We start from the raw sequence: 5,913 nt of genomic DNA, 5'->3' as shown, positions 1-5,913 counted from the left end.
TTGAGCGTACTGAACGCAGTGTTGTTCTGAGGATCACGTTGAGAACCACTCAGGTCACACGGCGCTGGACGGGACGGCACACACACACTGTGAGCAGCACATGTAGCTAGCAGTGTGTGGTTGCTAACCCTAACTGTACAGTGGCATTTGGTGGATTTCCCAGCATGCTCTGCTTCCAGGCTGATCAGAATGGACAGCTGAGCACTCTCACTTTACCCCCGCTGAACTCCTGGTCACGTGGTGCCACACCTGTGCTCCCCTCAATGTGCCTGAACCACACGCACACACACACACACACACACACACACACACACACACACACACACATACACACACACACACACACACACACACGCACACATACATACACACACACACGCGGACATGCAGGGAAAGTAGTTCCTTTTTGTAGAGGTGGGTTGATGACTGAATAATGAGGCGTTAATGTCTCCATACATGCCTCTGGTGTGTGTGTGTGTGTGTGTATGTGTGTGTGTGTGTGTGTGTGTGTGTGTGTGTGTGTGTGTGTGTGTGTGTGTGTGTGTGTGTGTGTGTGTGAGTGTCGTCTCCTTTACCATGAAGATGCTAATGAGTTTACAGGCTGGACAGACAGAATGACAGACAGATAACCTGTAACCATGTAGGGCCTCTCTCTCTTTCTCTTTCTCTCTCTCTGTCCCTCTCTCTCTCTCTCTCTCCCCCTCTCTCTCTCTCTCTCTCTGTGTCTCTCTCTCTCCCTCTCTCTCTCTCTCTCTCTCTCTCTCTCTCTGTCTCTCTCTCTCCTCTCTCTCTCCCTCTCTCCCTCTCTCTCTCTCTCTGTCTCTCTCTCTCTCTCTGTCTCTCTCTCTCTCTCTCTCTGTCCCTCTCTCTCTCTCTCTCTCTCTCTCTCTCTCTCTCTCTCTCTCTCTCTCTCTCTCTCTCTCTCTCTACCCCCCACACAAAGACACACACACATTAACATTGCAAAAACATAACTTAACTAAAAAATCAAATCAAACAAAACTGTAAATTAAAAACACAGTTGAATAATTATCTTCATGTTTAGTCTATATGCACAGAGAAGTAGACAACTGAGACTAGAAAAGGAGATTATCAACATTGGGGTTATACCGTCTCCCTCTCACGCCGTCTCTCGTTGGGTCATGGAGCGACACGCTGCCTCCATCAGATCTGGTGTCACCTTCGCTCCGCCGCCAGTTGCTGCTCGCCATATTTATGGATTTGAAGACAGGATTCTCCTAATGTCATGGAAAATCCTCCTCCCGCCTTGTAAAGCTATTTATGAAAGGCGCTGTCATGTGTTTATATTTCCCACAAATAATAAACAGACTGACACCAGGAAAGTGCAAAACAACGAGGTTGTATTGGCAGGATACTTCACGTTTTATCACCAAAAGTACCTTTAAGATATCAAGTAATGGTTTATGATGTATCAGCAGTTCCACGGGCTGAGTCTGTCTGAATAAGCGCTTAGCGAGTTGTCCTTGACAACCACTTGACAACGATGCAGTCATCTCTTCAGCAGCCCCAAGGGGAAACCTAACCTCAGCAGGCCCTAACACCAACCCTGACCCTAACCCTAACCCAACCCTAACCCTAAACCAACACCAACCCTAACCCAACCCTAACCCTAACCCAACACTAACCCTAACCCAACCCTAACCCTAAACCAACACCAACCCTAACCCAACCCTAACCCTGACCCTAACCCAACCCTAACCCTAACCCAACACTAACCCTAACCTAACCCTAACCCTAACACCAACGGCATTCTAATGAAGACTGTTCACTTTCTCAGCTTCAAAGGGATTTGCACGGCTGTACTTATTTTAATATTGTACATATACTCGTCTTAAGGAAGATTATATAATGTATTTTTAGAGACATGATTTTATTTTTTTGCTTATTGTTTTACCATTTTTAGTCTTTGATATTGATGCTGTGTTTTATAATTTGTGCTGCAACACAATTTTCCCTCTGGGAGAAATAAAATACATTAAAGTATCGTGAGGTACTATGAAAAATAAATATGAATAATTTTACTCATAGGCTACAATCATTTCTACACAATACAATATCAGAAACATGCAAAATAATAAAAAGAAAATAACTAACTACATAAATGAAGATATATCTATGGAACATGAAGGCTCTGCCTTCAAAGGCCAGCGGCTCCAATTAGGGTTCTTTATGGTCTCCTGTGTGAGAACTTTGGCACGGTGCGTTCCCCGTCGGACGCCTGACGTGGGGCCCGCGGCCCGGCTCCACTTTACTGACCTGAGGTGTGAAGTTAGCACGCTGCCCTCACTGCTGGGGCTGGACAAACACTGGTGAGGCCAGCTCCTCTTACCACACATGAAGAGAGAGGCCCTCGGGACCTCTGACCGGGCCGCGCCGGGCGGGGTCGTTAGCTTAGCTTATGCTATGTTGTGCTATGTGCTGTGTTTCAATTAAATAAAAGTTTGTTCTGAGTTTGTTTTTAAAAACAGGTCATATTCAAGGAGATTCCACACATCCTATGTGTCTGCTTATGGTGAAGTTATTCCCATAAACCAACTCCATATATATATATGTATATATATATATATATATATATATATATATATATATATATATATATATATATATATATATATACTGTATATATGTACGGGAGAGTTCCCAGCTGGCTGCTCCTTCCACTCAGCCGTCTAAACGTTTTATTCTTCTGGGAATCAACAGTAAGTCTGGAGGCTGCCGTCCTGAGTCATTCTTTCCCTGTTCTGTTTTAACCTCCAATGTGAGGAGGATATTACAAGCATCCGGTTCAATCTGGAATGTGTGGCCTCTGTGGGAAAAGCAATGCAGAGTAAATAAAGAGTTTCAGTGGCTCACTGCGCTGGGGGACCCCTCCCTGACCCCGGGAGAGTCCGAGGGCTTCCTAGGTTGAGGTCAACTCAAAGGGGCGTCCTCCGTCCAACCTTCTATACTGATGTTGAACGTGGTTCCTGTAATACCTCTCCGACTCTGACCCCTGATTCCCTGCAGGTAACTAAAGACCATGCAGCCTGCCTGCTCTACTAGGTTCCACCGTGTTTCACTGGGAATGGCCTTCATTGTGCAACTCACGATATCTCCAAAAGAGTTCCACTGGATGAATGAAAACATGGAAAATGAGTCACCAAGGTAAACATCCATCGTTTGGATCTAGTTTCTCTTCCAAGGAATTTATGATGTACAAGAAATAAAGATGACAGCATAACTTAATTCAGTGACGATTAATGCAGAAAAAATATTTCCAGAAACGATATACTAAAAGGTAACCAATAGGTGAGTTTTATTAGTTGATAGCTAAAGTGTTTATGTTTTGCATATCTACAAACATGTTGACATTCATTTGTTTGATGTTTGTTGTACTGATAGAGTCTTAGAGATAGAGACTTAAGGTATAGAGCGGCTGAACCCGAGCCGCGATAGTGTCCCTTTAGACCCCTTGTTTTAAAGAAAATGTTGCTAAATAAATTATCCTTAAACATGTATTGTTAGTAAATTGGTGATTGTTAATTTGACCCTGACTTCCTGCCACATACTCCTCAAGCTGTTTTAGGCTTCCTGTCTTTTCCCTCCAAGCTTTAGACAAATGTCAGTTCAAAGTGACATTTGTCTGAATTTGGAGGGAAAAGACAGAATGAATTGGGAGGGAAAAGACAGAATGAATTGGGAGGGAAAAGACAGAATGAATTGGGAGGGAAAAGACAGGAGGAATTGGGAGGGAAAAGACAGGAGGAATTGGGAGGGAAAAGACAGGAGGAATTGGGAGGGAAGCCCCTCCCCCCAGTATGTCCGTGAGGAGGGGGTCGTGATGGGTAATGTATATATTATGTACATAAGCTAACCTTCACCTTGTCATCTAAAAGTGAGCAGGATGTGTGATGAATACATTTCACACACAAAGCGGTTTGAAAGCTCTTTGATCGTCTTAGATCTGACATATGTAAAAATAAATAGTCTTAAGTTATTGTGACATGCTGATGCTTGGAGAGAAAAGGCCTAATCATTACCTCTGTAAATCACTCAGTCTCCTCAGTTTAACGGGTGTACAAACATGTTCAATCCGATGTAGGTAACACGATACTGTAATATCAGTTATCCTGATAAGCACCCCCCCCCCACCGCAGTATAGCTCTGAGAGACAAACAATCCCAATCCACAAGTCCCATCACATGATTGAGTCACTGGAAGACGGATGAAGTCATGCTGCTCTGAGCCAATCAGGTGAGAGCCTCCAGCCTCCTGATCTCTTGTGGCTGAGAGCAGCCACTTCCTCCCCGGCGGAGGCGTGGGAGCCCGGGGCGCCTGGCCCAGCCGGTCGGGCAGGTTGCTGTGGCAGTCAGTTCACCAACGCTCAACCCCTTATCAAGGCTCCATGACGCCAGGCCGCTGAGACTCTGATCTCCACCAAGGAGGTCACCAGGCACTCGTCTATTGATAAGGGCTGATTGAAGCTCATTGATCAAGGACCCGGTTCAGAGCCCTCTTCAGCCTCATCTCATTCACTTTTGTTTTTTCCCTCTTGATCAAGGAGGGTTTTTGCATTTATAATTAGGACTCTTACATGTTAAAATAAAGCTAACTGATTCAATTAAAACCAATTTATCATATTGTTACTGGATAGTCCCGAACAATGTTGTCCTTAGATGTTAATTAACAGTACCATCTTTATGATTACTAGTACGTGTAACCAGTATAGATTAATAATAATGGATGTTTCGAACAAACTCCCAGAATCGTAATCATAAACGTCTACTTATAATACATTAATACATTAATCGATAGCTCTGCATCGTCTCCAAACGTACCGTTATTGGCTCTGCCTTCCTGTTCTCAGCAGGGGAACCCCGTCCCATCTTGTGCTGCATTGTTTCCAAAAGAGCAGTAAAAGATCACACTGTGTCACATGGCCCGTACTCCACTCGAGCACATTGTTCTGCTTGAACCAAGGCATCATGGGAACCGACGGAACCATGAGGCCGTGGTCATGTTCAGGCATGTGGAGCGTTGACCCAGAGGCCGGCTGTCTGACGAGGAGGCCAGGGGGGCGGGCCCCCTCCCTGACCGCTGGGCCAGCTCCATTTGGTGGTCGAGGTGTGAGGGGCCACGCTCCCACCCCCCGGTCTGTTGGGACCGATGAAGCAGACAGAAGGTGTGAAGCCCTCCCTTAATCACCACAGAGACGTCCCCCCACCCCTCTCCCACCCTCTCCACCCCCCCCCCCCCCCCCCCCCCCCCCCCTCACACACACACACACACACACGTGGACCCTATTGACACACAAACACAAACTCCCTATTCACCCAAACACACACCCACTATTTACACATACACACATTTTCTCATTCACAAAGACATTTCCCCTAAAACACAATCGATTTTAGCAGGAACACACCGACACATTCACACAGCGAGACAAACACGCCCCCACCCTGACTCTGACACCCTAAGCCCCGCCCCCTCTGCTGGCCCCTCCCAGCGGACTGCAGATACTGGCTCACCGCCCTCCAGCTCCTCAGAACACGCCCGCCTGCTGCAGAGAGAGCAGCTCCACCAACACAAGGATTACTCTACCACCTCCGGGAGACTACCGACCTCTGGACAGGGGAGCCCAACTCCACAGCCTCACGCAGACACACTCACACACACACACTCACACTCACACACACTCACACTCCCACTCCCAGGCGTCATGGGGGCCAGCATGTCTTGTGTCCCCCAGCACAACATGAGGTTCTCCAGGAAGAGCTTCCTGCGCCGGAACAGGTAAGAGCGCCGCCTCTCACTCTACCTCTGAGTGCTTCTTTACCTGCGGCAGACCAAGCCCAAGGCCATGTCTGTTAGCCCGTGAGGGGGGGGGGGGGGGGGGGGGGGGGGGGGGGG

Source organism: Gadus morhua, chromosome 1, assembly GCF_902167405.1.
Source record: "Gadus morhua chromosome 1, gadMor3.0, whole genome shotgun sequence".
Classification (NCBI taxonomy): Eukaryota; Metazoa; Chordata; class Actinopteri; order Gadiformes; family Gadidae; genus Gadus; species Gadus morhua.
The sequence above is the reverse complement of the archived record's forward strand: the minus strand, read 5'-3'. Positions refer to the sequence as shown.